This window comes from Nyctibius grandis, chromosome 8 (genome assembly GCF_013368605.1).
Source record: "Nyctibius grandis isolate bNycGra1 chromosome 8, bNycGra1.pri, whole genome shotgun sequence".
In the NCBI taxonomy this organism is placed as follows: domain Eukaryota; kingdom Metazoa; phylum Chordata; class Aves; order Nyctibiiformes; family Nyctibiidae; genus Nyctibius; species Nyctibius grandis.
Genome location: NC_090665.1, coordinates 27,691,595 through 27,709,817, shown reverse-complemented (window position 1 = coordinate 27,709,817; position 18,223 = coordinate 27,691,595).

Genomic DNA, 18,223 nt, shown 5'->3' with positions numbered 1-18,223 from the left:
ACTGGACCTGTTACGAGTGTACTTGTCTTACACCTGTAAGGCACTTATTCCCTGATGTCTTGTCCCAGTGCCAACTGGCTTAAACTGTATTGGATTCGATGGATGAGCTTTATTTGCAGTAGCTCTTTCCAGATTGCTGAGACATCTTTGATCTTTGTTTCCATGTACCTGGTCAGCAGAAGAGAGGCATCAGCAAGACACAACTTTCTTAGCAGAGTTTTTAGCTGATGCTACATTTTAGAAAATTTTATCTATTATGTCTGGTTTCACTCAGATAACTGCTTCCTGATGCCTTCCTCAGTTCTTAGATGTGACGTTAGTTTAGGCAAGCCCACAGACTCAATATCCTGTCATTTCTGGATGCCTGCAGCATAAAGGAAGGGAAAAACAGCTTTTTTTCCTGGATGGACTAGAAAATATTGTTTAATTATATTTTTGATGTAAAAGCAGAAAAGTTCAGTGACGATTCAGTCCTATATTAAAGCAAGATGAAGACCTATTATAGACTTTACTTCTGGTGACATGTTAACTGTGGCATGATTTTGCTGAAGAATGGGAACAGAGACTGTTTTCTGCATGTTTTAAAATTAAATCATAAAAGTACAGACTGTACTAGACACTGTACAGGAGAACAGCCTAGCACTATGTAATGATCATGGAAAGCACAGCTGTCTAAGGCATGAAGAAAATCCTAGCAGATCTGCAGCACGGTCAGTCTAGTGTATGGTCAGGACATTGCAGTGCTGTGTCTGAAGGTTGATCATGTTCATATGCTTGTCCTCACACTTTCCTGCTAAATAGTAATGAGGAAGCAGAAATTATTAGAAAGCTGGAAATCAAATTATGTCTGTTCCCCTGTTTTCTAGTAATATAGCATCAACATGAGACATAATGCTTTCTAGACTCCTGCTTTTCTCTAATTTTCTGTAATACTAGCTCTCACTCTATAAAATAATAGGGAACTACACCATTTTTTACTTCACTGACTATTAGGCTTCTGTGAATTACTTTTATTCCTGAATTTGTAGTGTGTACACTGTAAGTAATAAAAGTAGTACTTTTATATATCAAACTATCTGAAAGATCTTAGTTTTGGATTTACTTTTATTTAAACATAATCATATGGAAGTACAATTACTAAAAAAAAAAAAAAATTCCTGTAACTCATTTCCATATCTTCTTAGCAAGTCAAGCGAACATGTCATGTTATACTTACTAAAATTATGTGTTCAATGGTAACATCTATAGTTAGCAAGTCCATTCCTGCTGTTGCATAGAACTACAGTGTTAAGTGCCAACACCAGATTTATTTCACAGTATAATACACCAGGGAATTACTCTAGTTCAGTGATATTCACTGAGAATTACTCTTCTTCAGTGGTGAAGGATTTAAATGCAGAAAGACTATGTATTCCATGTTAATGAACAAGATAAGGCTGGTACTAACTAGCTAATGTCATAAGATGTGCTATACCAATATACTCCTCAGGAGAATATACGTTTTCTTAACTTGAAACTTGCTGTTTGAATTTAAAAGATACAACTTATTCTAAGCCTTACAATGTCTGCGGTGTAGTGAGCTTTTCCTGTTTTTCCAGCTAGATCACTTTTATAATGCTAGAATAAAACAAGCCAAATCAATGGATTCACAATGGGAAGGAATGAATTTGTCTACAGAGTGCTGGCATAAAATAAAAATATAGCTAACAGAGACTCTTTTTTTCACTGAAGAGTCTTCTGAAACCCCAACATTTATGGATGTGGAGCCACTATCTCCACTGAGATTTTTTTTTTTTGGCTTATATTGTGTATTCATAGTTCTGAGAGATTTTTTTTTTTTAACTAAGACTAATATAACTTGCAAAAATACAGCTGGAGAACCAGCAAACACATTTGAATATAAATGGTAAAATCAATATGGTTGCTTTCTGAAATATTAATCCCTTAAAGCCTGTTGGGATAGCTGAAAGCAATGAGACAACTCAGTTTGCAACATGAACTATGTTTTTAGTTTTTTCTAAGATAAGGGGACATAGTGCTATAAGAAAGTCAGATACATAACAAAAATGTTGAACTATTGTTTATTGTAAACAAATACAAGGTCACTGAATTCATAAGTGGGTCTTATCCACAGTTATGGACAGAATCCAAGCAACTTGATCAGTGTTTTATTATTTACTGTTTGCTATTTATTAAAGAACACTTGTATAGAGGTGGAAGGTTACCTCAGCTTTTTACATTTGTACTGTAGGATATGTTCCCTGTCTGGGAGATATTACAGCTTAACAGATGTCTCCCAGATGGTCATCTGATATGAAGTCATACACAGAAGTCAGGTCAGCAACTTTGGAAATAAAATCCAACTCACAGGAAATATAGTTGATTCAGCATGCAGCAATATGACCTTTATTAATGTTTAAGGAAAAACAAGATAAAAAGTTTACATGCTTAGAAAACTTTTGGTAAAAATGTCAGGGAAACTTTTAGTTTGGCATTCCTAAGGCCTACCCAAAGTTAAAAAAAGAAATAAAAAAAAGTTTAATGTACTAAGAATAGTAAACTTTTTGGTAAAAATATTAGTGAAACTTTTAGTTTGCTATTCCGAAGGCCTAGTCAATGTAAAAAAAAAATGTGAAAAACCTCATAAATATCATATCATGACATCTGCTCAAAACAGATGGATTAAATGGATCATGGAAAACTTATGAAAAATTAAGTGGGCTAGTCAGTGATGTCAAGATTGGAGGCAGCCTGGGCTGCGGTGATCACACACTGGTGGAGTTCGCAGTCCTGAGTGATATGGGTCAGGCAAAGAGTAAAGTCAGGACCCTGAATTTTAGGAAAGCAAAATTCCAGCTGTTCAAGGAGTTAGTGAATAGGACCCCCTGAGAAACTGCCCTCAGGAAGAAGGGAACAGAACAGAGCTGGCAGATCTTTAAGGATGCTTTCCATAGTGTGCAAGAGCTCTCGATCCCCAGGTGTATGAAATCAAGCAAGGAAGGCAAGAGACCAGCATGGCTGGGTCAAGACCTGCTGGTCAAACTAAAGGGCAAGCAGGAAATGCACAGGCAGTGGAAGCAGGGACAGGTATCCTGGGAAGAGTATAGGGACACTGCCAGGATGTGTAGGGATGGGGTCAGGAAGGCCAAGGCGCAGATGGAGCTGAGCTTGGCAAGGGATGCAAAGAATAACAAGAAGGGCTTCTACAGGTATGTCAGCCAGAAAAGGAAGGTCAAAGAAAGTGTACCAAGAAAGTGTAGCCCCCTGATGAACATGACTGGCAAACCGGTAACAACGGACGAGGAGAAGGCTGAGGCACCCAACAAATATTTTGCCTTGGTCTTCACTGGCAACCTCTCTTCCCACCCCTCTTGAGTGGATGGACTGCAAGGCAGGGACTGGGTGAGAAAAGTCCCTCCCACTGTAAGAGAAGATCTTGTTCATAACCACTTGAGGAACCTGAATATATGTAAATCTATGGGACCTGACAAGATGCATCCCAGAGTCCTGAGGGAATTGGCTGCTGTAGTTGCCCAGCCACTCCCCATGATACTTGAAAAGTCATGGCAGTCAGGTGAATTCCCCAGTGACTGGAAAAAGGGAAACATTGCACCCATTTTTAAAAAGGGTAGAAAGGAGGACCCTGGGAACTACTGACCTGTCAGCCTCACCTCTGTGCCTGGGAAGATCACGGAACAGATCCTCCTAGAAGCTATGCTAAGGCACATGGAGGACAGGGAGGTGATTTGAGACAGCTGCCAGCATGGCTTCACCAAGGGCAAGTCCTGCCTGACCAACCTAGTGGCCTTCTATGACAGAGTGACTACATCAGTGGACAAGGGAAGAGCTACAGATGTTGTCTATCTGGACTTCTGTAAGGCTTTTGACATGGTCCCCCACAATATCCTTCTCTCTAAATTGGAGAGATATGGATTTGATGGATGGACTATTCGGTGGATGAGGAATTGGTTGGATGGTCACATCCAGAGGCTAGCGGTCAATGGCTCAATGTCCAGATGGAAACTGGTGACAAGTGGTGCCCCTCAGGGGTCCGTATTGGGACCAGTACTGTTTAATATCTTCATCAATGACATAGTGGGATCTAGTGTACCCTCAGCAAGTTTGCAGACAACACCAAGCTGAGTGGTGTGGTTGATGCAACTGAGGGATGGGATGCCATCCAGAGGGACCTGGACAAGCTTGAGAACTGGGCCTGTGTATGGTGACTTTATAGGTTTGAAAAATTATTTAAGGAACAAAAAAGGTGGATTGTAAGTGATTTCCAAGTCTTATTCTAATACCAGTTTTCACAGTTTGCTATTATGCACACAGCATAGTTTACCTCAGTCTTCTATAACTGCTCAGAAAAGCATTTATTAGGAGACTGCTGTAACACCATTTCAAGTGACATAACTTCTTACTGTGAGCAGCATGCTGGTTTAAAGATATGTCTGCACTGTAATGCAGTGCCTTCCTTGACTACAAAAGTCAGGTGGCCTGAATCTCAGCTGGGCACTCCCAGAGCCTTGGAGAAAAGGTCTTAGGGCTTTCAACACTTCTTAATTCTAAATTGGCCTTAGTCTGATTTTGGGTTTGAGAGAATTTATTTAACACAATTTTGAATGACTGCTTTTAGTCATACAACTTTAGTGCTCTTTATCTGCCTTTGTAAAAGGGGTTACAGGATTTCAGGCACAAGAGGCAGTTTCTCAGTTTATCCTTTTGTGTAAAGTGCAGTGATCTGCTTTCTACGATCTGGATGAAGGATTTGTTTTGGTTCTGGTTTTGGTTTTTATTGCTATTTGTCAAACACACAGGATGTAAAGTCTTCTACTTTACCTGGGGAGACTATCTGGGGTTTGTGGCAGTCCTTGGTTCCTAGAAGAACAGCATGAAGCACAGGCCAGACACCTGGGTTGTGCCATGACTTTTACATTCTTTTTGCTTGTAAAGATAGCAGATTAGATTAGAATAGACTATTTCAGTTGGAATGATCATCTAGTCCAACTGCCTGACCACTTAGAATTAAACAATCTGGGTTTACTATACAGACTCAAAAAACATTAAGAAATATATTTGCCCTAGATCTACACATTTCAGGTCCAGTTCCACTGTCATCATGTGACCTCAGTGGGAATACTGCCTGAGTGAGTGAAGTCTTCAGCTTTCAGTGATATGTTTGTAGTGTACACAAAGAAGACACCAAAGAAAACAGATTACTAAAACTTGCACTTGTATGTGGTTTCAGTTACTAATATCATCTTCATTTCAATGCCATTTGATATGTGCTCCATTTTTTAGGAAGCTTTGAAGCATTCTTGCTGCACACCAAATTAATTTTAAATTGGCTAGAGTGGTACCTATTAGTGCCTAATGTAAAAATTAGTTCTAAAATTGATTTTCATATCCTGAGGGTAAACGGTACATTTTAAAGGAGTTACAAATGTCAAGGTCACTGTAGCTTTTTATTTATCAAAGTCAGTTTGGGAAGTAGAACATGTTTTCCTGGAGGTCTTACAGCTTTTTGCAAGAGAATTTTTGAAGATAAATTTACCTTTGATGTTACAAGATTCTATAAAATAGAAAGGAAAAGAAAATAAGTTTGCTTCTTGACAGCAGAAGCGTGACTCAGGAGCTTGGCTATGCTATGTCAGTTTAAATTAATCTTTCTTAGCAGGAACATTGCTTGAAATTTAAACCATTGATTTTTAAAAAAAATCAAACAGAATTATCTTTAGAAAAACTGACATATTCCATAATTAACTAAGGGTCATATATTTTTCAATCTATCAGCATTAAGGGGCAAAGAGTTCCTTGTACAGCATTAAGTATAAGCATATTATATAACCAAACAACGCAATAACAGTTTCATTTCCCTACTGTAAGTTGCAGCTTTTCTCAGTTGGTCCACTTCAGGTATCCTTGAAATACTTGAACATGCTGATTTCAGTACTCAAGTAGAAAATATCTTTTTCTGAATCAGAAAAATTTACCTTGCATGGAAAACATCTCTTTAAATCTGCCTGCCCAACATCTCTTCAATTTTTTCAGATGACATGACCCTTCTACAAAACTGGAGTCAGTCTAATATGTATCCACTCCAGACCATTCCTCAGTTCTGCCTATTCTTGCCTCCACCAGGTGCATTTAGGTGGACAGACCAGTGCTGCATCTAAGAACGTGAAGGGACATGTATTTTACTGTATTAAATGAGCCACTTATCTCACAATAAATGGTTTGAGACTTACAGTTCAAGGCTCAAAATATGCCTCCAAGATGTGTATAGTTTACAATTCTAATCATTGCAGACACCAAACAACAGGAATGTTTAATAGCTGTCAAACCTTCCATCCATTTAAAAGTCTAACTGGTTTGCACATGTGGTATTGGTCTTGGTATTGGCCTTTGAGAGGGTACACAAATATAATGAGAAGCTTAAAGAAGTTAGCAACATGCAACTATTCACCAATGATCACTGAAAATGTTAAAAATGTGAGCTCTTGGTTAACACAGTTTGACACAAAATGAAAAGCCTAACAATCTGTCTCTTAAACCACAAAATAAAGATATCTAACAGAAAGTAGATATACTATAAGGAAGATCCAGAAGAAGAAGAAAATATGACAGAAAATTTAGGATTATGCATGCCTCCGTGGCCATCATGAGGAAGTGGCATAAACCACTGCAAGGAAAAATAAAAACAGCATAATCCCAACACATACAGTTGAAGGGAAATAAGCTACCTCACAACCGAGTAGATTAAAAAAAGTCATCTGAAGTGGATATAACTTATTACTAGAATACAGAAACAAAAGCAAGGGAAAGAATCTGAGCATGTAATGTAAGAACAACATTAAAGATCTTTTCCCCATTCCTTCCTTCCCTAACATGCCTCTTCCACTTCCCTCTTTAACAATATTTTTACAAAACTTATCAGAAAAAATAGAAGTCAATAGGTAAAAAAGGAAATGACTGCATTTTGTGAAATTTTCCCTTCAGGAAATTTCCTCCCAAAACTTCATAGATGATGTTTGCACTGAATTCACTTGCAGTTCATGAAGGGGTATGTAGAAAATATGCAGGCAGCAGTTCATTGTCAATAATACTTTCTAGCCTCTATTAACTCTTCCATTATTGCACTGAGTTTCAACTAGTCACATCCATCAGTCTGCCTTCCTCTTCACACTGCCACCACATCCTCTTTAGAAAGGAAAGGACTTGCCTACTTTTACTGTTAGAGCCCTCAAGGCACTAATAGGCTTTAATGGCCTTGACCAGCCTCAGCTGGAGCTTCCACTCACATCCCTTGACCATGGGCCCAGGAGCTCTATTTAAGCTTACCCTTGGTCCTTCAGTGGCCTGAGCCACACAGCTGGAGGAGTACTGGTCTCAGTTTCATGCTAGTTATACCTATACTTGGCTATTGAGCCCCTTGATTTGAGCCTTGACCTACAAACTGACTTCCTGGCTTCACCTTGGGCTATCATGCTGCTGTGGACCTGCTTGGCAACCGCTGGAACTGATCCTGATGTGTATGGATTGACTCTCTGCCTTGATGTCAGACCTGTGTCATCACAATGAACTTGTCTTTTGATCTGGACTCTTGGTTGGATATGGTGACCATCTCTGGACATGCCCGGCTTGCCTTGCTCAGGTACTGTGAGGCTGGCTCTGTTATACTTAGCCCCTAGCTTGCTTTCCTTCAGAGAGACACTGGCCAGTGCTGTTCCCTGATGTTTACTTTTGTGCAGCTTGTCTGTAGTCTTGAGTATACTTTCTCATTATGTAGTGGTAAATAATTTTTCTTATGTTTTATCTGTATCTTTCCTTCTTAGGCTTTCTGACCCTTTTTGTCTTCAGGTTTCCAGCTGACTTTTGGTTTGCCCTTCCTTTCACACCCTTGTTCTCACTAGGCCTAACTGTGGATCTCAAATCCTGTCTCAAATCCCTCTGTCCCCTTCCACTAGGAAATCCCTGGTGGTTGTCTTCAGTAGAACTTCATGCCTGTCCTGATTAAAATGGTTTCATGACCTGATCTCTCCCTAAATCAATAAAGGTGACTTTTTCACAAAATACATCAGAATAATTTTACAGAATATGTGAAAAATTGAGTGAAAAATCTTGGGAGTTAGAAGATAAGTAATAATTTAGTACAAACTCTTAGTGACGTCTGAGAAAGGTCACCACACTTAGAGGAGGAGGGGGAAAAACACTAAAATGCCAAGCTCTCTCTTAAATAGAATTTTAGGTGTACAAGCTCCAAGCTCTTCCTCTTAAAATTTGTATGTAAACTTTGTCTCAGCAAACTTAATGCTGAATGAACAGAAAGGAAAATGCCAACATGTCTTTTTCTAGGCCAAGACTCTGGAATGAGTAATGAGCTGGAAGAATGTTCTGCAGTAAATGTAGTGTTTGACAGATGTTCTTCTTTCAGAGCAGACAAGAAGCTTCCTCCATTAACTGAGCCTTATGCGAAGTGTAAATAAGGATCTGCTGCTTTGCTCCTTCCATCAGGGGCTACAAAACCAGAAACATTACTAGTAGATTTTACAAAACCCGTGCAGGCCTTGTTTGCCAAGTACCGTGGTGTATTTTCCACACTGATGAACTGATTTGCAAACAAGGGCGCTGTTTTTTTAAAAAAACCCAAACAAATGAAAAACAAAACAAAACAGTGAAGAAACAAAAAACCCCAAACCACCGCAAAACAAAAAAACTCCTAACGCCACCTGACTATGGCCATACAGGGCCAGTGTGGCAATTTGCCTCATCACAGCTCTTGGTAGTGGCTCTGAACACCAAAGAAGCTTCCTTCTTTTACTCTTGTCACAGTGGCAGCCCTCTCATGAAGAAAATAACTTATTTTTTCCCTAAGTGTTTAGTTTTGCATCTGATTCAAGTGTTTTGCTGAACCTGAGATCATGTAGTTTTCTTCACCTAGGTGAAGAGATTGAAGGTGTTAGGTATTACTTCAGTACAAATTCTTTTTTATGACTATGATATGAATCAAATCACAGCAGACGATGTCTTTACAGTTCCAAATCTCTTTCTGTTATCATTCTGCTCATCAAAATAGCTATTTTTATGACCTCCTGACTGCCATGCTGTGTTCAACAGTGCCTTGTTCCCATTTGTTCCACGACTTCTGTTCACTGCTGTCTCCCTATAGCAGACACAAAGGTTACTTTAGTATTAAAAAGACAGTCCATACTTTCTTCCTCCTAGATTAAGAAACTAAGAGTAGGAAATTCCAGTGGTTCCCTAGACCGAGGTATGCCATATGCACATTCTCCTTCAATGTATAGTAAATTTAAATTGCAGTTTTCCCAGTGGGTTTCAAGTCTGAACTATATTGAACACTTAGACCTTAATCCAGACAGTAATTAATGAGACTGACATGCTTACAGTTTGTGCTTGAAGTGCTTTACTTGAGGTAGAATGCTTAGCAACATGCATGTAGAAGCTTTTGGCAAAGTGAGCAATCTATGTGTAACACTTACTGCAACTACTAGGATTCAGTGAAACTGCATGGAATTGTCTTGGCCTAAGATAGCCTGGTCTGAAAAATATTAACCTTACAGGAAAAAAGGTCTAGTAAGAGGATGATCTTTCACTTGAAGACCTCTGCCAGATCATTCTGAAAGCATACAGATTAAGGCATTGTGATGCTTCACTTCTTAGATTTTTATCAAAGTTACACTACAAAAATACTGTTCTAAATGTATAAAATGCTTTGTTAGCCCCACAGCTTTTTTAGCTAGTGTTCAAAAAGAAAAAGAATGTTTGTCTCAAGGGCAGATTTAATACTTAAATATCATGATATAAACATAAAAATATTTGCTTTATAAAAGCCAGGAAAAAAACAAGTGGACTTGAGTGTGCACTTGAAAGCCTTCCAAAACAGTCATGCTCTTATTCAGTGGAATCAGAATAATAACACACTAGATAAAAACTCCAATTAGGGTGCAACAAGGAGAAGAACCTAGGGGGAAATATAGCCTTTTATATGTCTTAAATGAAGCAGAGCTGCAAAAGAACTTTTATAGACACTCTGCACTGGAAAGAAGAATGTAACCACTAGTGAATATGCCTTATGTTTTGCAGTTTGGCTTAAGATAGTGTCCTCTCATTCTTTTCTGTTCCTCCTTTTAAATATGGCCTGACTCCGATCTCAGGCTGCCTTTGGCACCAATATATAAAATAGATGTACATCTAATATTAATGACTGAGCTCTTCTATTTATCAGTGACAATGGGTGAAATCCACTATATTCCCATATGAAATTTGTCATCCTCTTTGATTTACACAAAGCCTTAGTGATAAGTGAGCTGTTATAATTCAAGTCAATAAATCTCCAGATGACTTTTTAAAGTTATCAAAGAAAATTCTTTTTGCAGCAGGGAAGCTTCTTCTGATCAATGAAGTTCCACCAGAGTAGAAACAGATATAACTACTGGCATCTAGAAATACAGTTGAGACACAAAGAAAAAAGTTAAAAAAAAAAATAAAATAAATCACACTCTCAAACAAAATAGGAGTTTGTTAAACCCTGAAGAGTCTTGGGTTGTGGGAAATATATAGATTTATTTAAATGGAAATTCTGGTGATGAAGCCTCTCGTATCAGTTTTAATCCTTACAGTTGTACACCAATAGTTTTAAGACCAGGTATAGTCTATGTAGAATGCTGATATTCTTACTAATACTGAATAAATAATTGATGCTGTACCTGGATCTCAGTGGCACCATTAGCAAAACAAGGGTCTAAATTGCCCGATCATGGGGTGGAAGAAGAAATACAAGTGGCTTTCAGTCTTTGTTCTAGGTCTCTTAGAACCTAAGTCTGGCCTCTGGTTAAGCCTGAAGAAAGCCTTATAATTCTCCATCGTGCTGCCTCGTTAGAATGTGTTACTATATGCACACTGCAACTGTGTAAGCATGCTCTGTAGATGTGAGGTCCCTAACACCGTCATTCTAGTGGCACAGAATTTTCAGCAAATTTTAATGGCAAATATTTCACTTACGGACTTCTACTTCATGTACTTGTTGCCTATATAAGTATATAATGACTTTTTTTAGAAGGCAGTTTGAGATGTCTTTGAAGGTGCCGGTAAGCTTATACCTGGAAGTAAAATGAGTAATATTCTACATATCTAGCATAACTACTGCAACTTGGTGTCCTTTATATAAGCCGACCTCAAAGTAAATTACTAAAGACATACACCAAAACAAGAGTTAGTACACTTATGTGACAGGAGCTCAGTTTCAATATAATTGTTAATGAGTTTGCAAAAAGGAAGCTCACTTTTAAACTGAATGTTTAACTATACCTCAAGTCAGAGCCTGCTGTGGATATAACAATGTCATGGTGCAGTGGGCATTGTAGTGCAATTTAGTCATTTCCCAATTAGGCTGCATTGTGACTAGCAGATGCTGTTTCAGTGAGGGCAAAATAGGCTTTATGTACCACTTATCTCTCAAAGAGTGTAATTTCCTTGCTTACACATTGAAAATAGGATCCAGATCTCTGACTGATGGAAGCATACTATATGCATGTCTAGAAGTGGGAAAGGCTGATATCAAGCTAGTTCCAAACCTCATTTATTCTCGAACTGACAGGCGCTGACCTAGCTTACAGGCTGTTCTGAATCGTATAAGCTGTTTTCATTCCTGCATTGCTTTTGACATATGGGGATCACCTGAATGGAGCCATGCATTTAACACTCCTATACAGGAGGCGGCTAGTTGAGTATGTATGCTTTGGCCACTGCAATCAATTTAATCTTATTGTAGTTAACATTTCCCATAAGAAGACAGAAGAATTACTGCAGAAATTAAAAAGTGTTTGTAGGAGTTCATAGAAATGGCAAATGGTGAAAAACAATTAGCTCACGTGAAAGAATGCCGTTCTTTTGAAATCACTTCGAGAAGATCATCAGTGTCACCTTTGAAAGTCTAGCGGAGCTCTTGGCTAAGAGACCCAACAGTGTCATTCAAACCACTGCACTTTTTAATATAAAAAGGGGAAACGACTTCTGGCAACAGAAATCAGAAATAATGCCCATGGAAATAAGTAAGATCATCTCATTTTTTAGCAATAGTTGCAAAATATAAATGTCACCCTTAATTCTAGATGCAGTTACAGCATACAAAAATAAATTCCAAATCTGAAACTAAAACCACCATTTTAACTAATTATGCAGGACAGATAAACAGAATGAAATACAAATATATCAAATCTCTTCTCAGTATACTTCTCAGTATACTTTCCACTTTTTGCAAAAATCTTTACTCAAAGCAGTCTATATCTGCATCTATGGAGAATATATATATGCATAGCTTCTAGAATCATGTGGTATTTTCAGTATTAGTAGAAAGAGCTGCTGCTAAGATGTGTAATTTATATGGATTTGTATAAAATATAACTAGTCTATATACAGTAACTGCTACAATGCATGTAAGAACAAGAAAGAAAATACCAATTTTTCATATACAAAAATGCGTCAGAGTTCTATAAAATGAAAGAATAACAACAAAATCTTAATGGTACAGCATAATTTGCAATTAAGAGTCACAGCATCATCTAGTGGTCAGATATGAAAAGCAGAATTCTAAGTGAATTATCCATCGCTTTGGTATTTTATTCAGACAGAAAAATTAAAAGCATAAAGAAAATGGCTACTTACACTTTAGGGAGCATTGTAGGCAAAGCCCAGGAAAGCAGTTACCTGGCTTAAGACTTTTTAAAATATCTACTTTCTCTTTTCTTTTCACAGGAAAGAAATTTAATAAAGCACACTAATAGAGGAGACATTATGTCCTCTTGCTTTTTTTCTTTAACTGTATTCAGATATACTCTGAATGGAAATAAAATCCTCCACAAAATGTACAAGTCAAGTGAAATGACATTTAGCATCATTTTGCAGTCTCTTTGAGGTTATATGTATGCTTACATAGCACCTAACAAAATACAGCTCGTGTCCCTACCTGAAGCCTCGGTATACATGATGCTAGCAGTAGGAGATATTATCTTGTCAGCGGTCTTGTGGTCCTTCTGTGACCTTATTTCTAAGGCACTTTGTTACACTACACTATTCATATTAATATGAAGAAAGTTACAGAACTGCCACCGTGAAAATCAAATTTTCCCCAGCAATTTTGCCATTTATGTCTCAATGCTGCTCTTGTGGTTTTCTTTTTTTTCCTTAGTAATTAAAATGTTTTGTCCTTCTAAAACTCTTAACACACACCTTGCTAGCCTTGTCTAGCTCACAAACAATTAGGCAGAAAAAATATCTTTTGGGAACTGAATTTGAATAATGTGTAATACTGCCTATACCTCCAATATTTTTGATCTATAGAGTTGTTATTGCAATAATGACCTGGTAACATAGGATGTTAGCCTGTAGGCCAGTAAATACAGTATTGTCATTACTAATAATGAGCCACAGGTTTCACTGAGTTTGCAAAGCCTCAGGACTGAGGCATGTCAGACTTGCTTTGCTTGAATTCATCTAGACCTGTCCGTAGCTTTGTCTTAACTTGTTTAGATGTAACATCAATTTTTCTTATCAGGTGCCTATGCCCAATTTAATTGACTTCTGTTTACCTCTGTACTGAAAAACAGATTTGATATAAACTGTAGTAACAAGTAGTCATTTTGTGTAGAATGAAACATTTATCACTCTAATGCAGGAATACAGGCCTAGTATGGCAGCAGAGGCCTTGAAATCAATGAGGTGTATGGAGACATTCTTACCAACCTTTCAATTTGTCTGTAATTGTATGCAAACATAAAAGAGCAGTTGTAGAAACTGGAGTGCTACACAGTATTTGTAACCTGTATTTTGAGTCTATCAAGGAAAAGTATAAGCTGAGTTCACTCGGAGAACCAAACAGTCTACAGTTCTGCAAGTCACTGTATAGTTACAGATGAGCTGTTTCAGGTGGAGTTTGACAGCTAAGATGGAACTGTACTTTGAAATTATATTAGTCTTTCTTTCACACTTGTCCCAAGAATAAGGCTAAGTAGCCTAGCATTGGATATGGTTTGATACAGAGACTTCTACTTGTGATGAAGGCATATTTGTGAACTAGATGGTTTAATTTCCTGTGAAGTACTCGTGCTCTTCCACAGAGGAAATATATTTACTTATCAGCCAACTAATAGTAAATACTCTGCACCATGATCCACAAACTGAGAAGTTCTGCTTTAAAGGATGCAATTGCAGAAACAGCAAAGTCAGAACTGATACCATCCTAAAGAACAGATAATGCTGAACAGGTCAATATTTTTTATATTTTGAGAAAATTCACATTTCAACATACAATTGAATGCAATGAAATTTATGTATAGCTTCAAATGTCTTTGGTTTCTTGTGCCAAACACTTGGTATACAAATATTAAAGTCACTAGACACTTTTAACACTGAAGTCAGAGTAATGATGTCACCAAATCCTATGTGATGAATTAACTCTGATTCACAGTTAATAAATGTCCTGTATTAGACAGCCTTTGATTAAACCAGGTCTCTTTTGGTGACTTTTGAAGTAAGGTAGAAAATATATGAATTAAAAAAAACAGGATGAGAGTAAAGAATGAATTTTGACAAGTGCCAAATCTGTAACTCTGGAAAACTAAAATTATGTTCCTGTGGATGTTATTCTAAAAGCCATTTGCTTGTTATACGTTCCCCTTTCTGAAGGAAAACAAAGATTCCCCCTCCCCCAGCTGCTTTTTTAACCTATAATTATTTCTCACATAGCTATAGATACCATTCCACAAGGCAGGAGGGACAGAAAGAGGGGAAACTGCAGATTGCAATTGCCAGATCTTGTGCCAAACAGCTTGCTGAAAGTAAAATGTCAATTACTTCTGGAACGGCAGCGTATAACTAAGTGTACAGGCTCTTCATTTCAATATAAGGCAGCATGTCTGAAATCTCATAGCCCAATGATCTAGGATTAAATTGTACTTGAATATAAACTATTAATTGTATTTGGTGGAAAAAGACACTAAGTGTCTTACATAGAAGTATAACACACAATAAGGCATTGGTCCTGAACCTGACCCCCTGTGGGTAAAAAAAACAGGCATTCAGCTTACGCAGAGGTGTATTTTATGCTTTCACCTGAAAGGCTGACACTTGCTTTAAGATGTGAAATACATCACCTTAACATTAGACACATAACCTGAGAACTGACTTGGATGAAATGCAGCATGTAGTTCTTCCCCTCAGCATACTGAGTGAAAGGTAATTTGTTTTGATTGACACTTCACTGTTAAAATGTAGCACTTTATAATAAAGAGAAAGTATTACACTAAATGGTTTCTTACTCCTATGCTGCAAGACATTTTAAACATGCAGATGCTGTTACAAAAATTTTTATTCCAACAAAGGCTTGGAGGAAAAGCAACCAGAACACAACTGCACAGGGAAAGAAAGGCAAAAGGCACTGCTGTTAGAACAAACTCTGTGAGCTTGGTTTAAAAATTAAAGAAATTATTAGAACTTGCTGCTGAGGCTTCTTAGTGTGCAGGGACAGCCCTTTCCTTATTCTGATACTGGAATTCCAGTTGCCAGAGTCTGAATAATGTACAGAATATATATAGGGTACCAAAAGTCTTTCATGTGTTTCATTAAAGGCAGAAAAAAAAAACTAAGAAAAACAATTCTAACATTAGACAAAAATAACTGAGGAAAGCATTTTTTTCCTCCCTTTAGTGAAGAGATTGTTTTCTTTCAAAAAGCCTTTTCTGACAGCCCCTCAAATTGTATTAAAAGTTCTGACTGTTCTTTCTGGGGGAAGGAACTTGAATTAAGGTTATTTGGAGTTGCTGCTGTTGTAATCTGAAGGGTTTTTTGTCTTGTGTCAGTAAAAAAATGAATGCAAAACCAGAAGAGTCAGTAAATTTAATTGTACAGTCTTTCTATAATGCTAACTCTAATACGCAATTTCATTAATGAAAGAATGTGACCCCTTTATACAGTGTTATTTATTCTGTGGATTGTGCAACCAGTTTGGGGGGCCATTTAAAACTCTGCTTCTGGTAGCCTTTCTGGTTCTAGCCATACAAGAGAGTTCCAAAATGTTTGGTTGCCCTTGGAGATTCATTTAAGTACATGGGTATACAGTATTTTGTAGACAAGGTAAAACAAGCCATACTACCTTGTGCTTATCTTCATGCTAACACAGCTACTTGTCTCCTCACTCAGAGCTTGCTTGTGTCCAGCCAACTGGAACATCTACTGGAGACAACAGAAAATACCTAGAGGCATTAAAAAAAAAAGACATAATCAGTAATGATAACAGCAGGGTCTAGAAGCCCCATACTGCAGCTTTTCTTCAACATTTAGCCTTTCTCTGGTCTCACTTTATCAGGAAGACGATCTAACATCATCTTTGTGTATATTAATTGCTCCAGGAAACAGTAGCATTGCTGCTCTCATAATAACGCTCACCTTTCCCTAAGTATGCAGATAAGTACTTTCTAAAAAATTGTGAGCCCGCTAACTCATACCATCCAAAAGTAAACTCATCTATTTCAGCTGGACCCTTACATATTTTTTTACAAATTTAAATAAACCAGTTTATCATTCAATGTGTCACTGAATTGCTGCTTTCATAAATAACTGTAAAGGACAGGCTGAATTGGACTTTTGTTACTTTGGACAACTGCATCTGCCCCAGCCACTGCTGATTTGATGTCACTAATGCACAGCTTTATGGGGTGTGTAATGAATGATGTGCACATCAGGGTGTTCTGCAAAGCTACCTTTCCTGATGTCTTTCAAACTTGTATTTCTTACCAACTCTCATTACATTTTAAGTGGGAATCTGAAATTTTGTCTTTATGAAGTTACCACATATTTATATAAACACAGTCACTTCCAACTGCATAAAAGGGGAGGAAAAAAAATCACCAGGAGGTTAATTAAGGAGTAGAAAAGCTTGTCTGTGGAGGCTATAGAATCTTTACCCTTAGGGCCTTTTGAGACCAGGCTCGAGAAAGTCCCGAGTGATGCGGTTGGAATTCAGTGTTGACCCTGCTTTGAGTAGGAGGCTGGACTAGAGATGTCCACAAAAGGATCTCCTTCCTTTCTGAAGTGAATGGATCTGTAGTTCTGCTTCATACTGGTATTACTAAAACACTTGCATTGAAATTTGCAAAGAACTCCTAAACCTAGAATTTCAATACAAAACTATGATGCATTTGTGCTGAGGAGCCCTATTGTTCAAGTACCTCCAAATTTAACATCTTGGAAAGTAAAAAAAATAACTGTTTTGAAAAAATTTTGAAAAGTTGTCTGTTTTGAATGTGGGGATGAGAGGGAGAGAAAGGAAAAAAATAATTTTTTTTTGCTTTCTGCATCTTAGGAAAAAAAACCCTGCACATTTTTATTGCCTTGACTTGCATGATACTCTGTTAAACCTGTGCTCTAGAGGTTCAGCTCCAGGCCCAGTGCATCAGAGTGAACAGACTTTAAAAATGTTTTTCTCTTTTTTTGATGGGGATTCTGTGCTGAGAGGGATGGGTGGGCTGAACAGCCATGAGATATTAGAGTTGTTTCCAGTGAAATTGTTCTTGTCACTTTAGTGTTCAACGTCATTAGAAAAATACCTAGTTTTCTCAGCTTACCCTGACCAGAACAGAGAACAGTGTTTCTTCGTTCTGAGGGAAAACATATTTGAAGTTATATCATTATTTCACCATCTGGTGAAAATTAATAATCTGGTGCAGATTAATAATTGGAATGTACCAGAGAGCTACAAGGGAAACAGGGAAGTTTGGTTTGCCTACAAGCTTCACAGACCTGCTGCATAAAAAGTTCTCCTATGTCATTACCCATGAGTGAACTAAAAGTCAGGCCAATTTAAACAGGATGCAGCAGCACAGCCACCACAGACTTGCTTTTGCAATCCTGATGCTCCCATCTGCTAAATTGTATGTTGACCAGCATATTGCAGAAAGTCTTCTGGACTTTATACAAACCACAGGCCATACATGGAACTTACTAGGCCGGCCAGTGTTGCTTTTAAAGTTTCAACAGCCTCAGAAAAAACAGTACTGCTGGTATCATCAAGAGAGAAAGTACACTGTAGTATTTCCATGTTGTGCCAATTCTTCCACCTGTTTCCAAGTTCATAGATATTTCCTAGCTCATACTAATGACAGCAACGAAAATGAAGTAATGGATCCTGTAAGAAACTGCTGCTAAATTT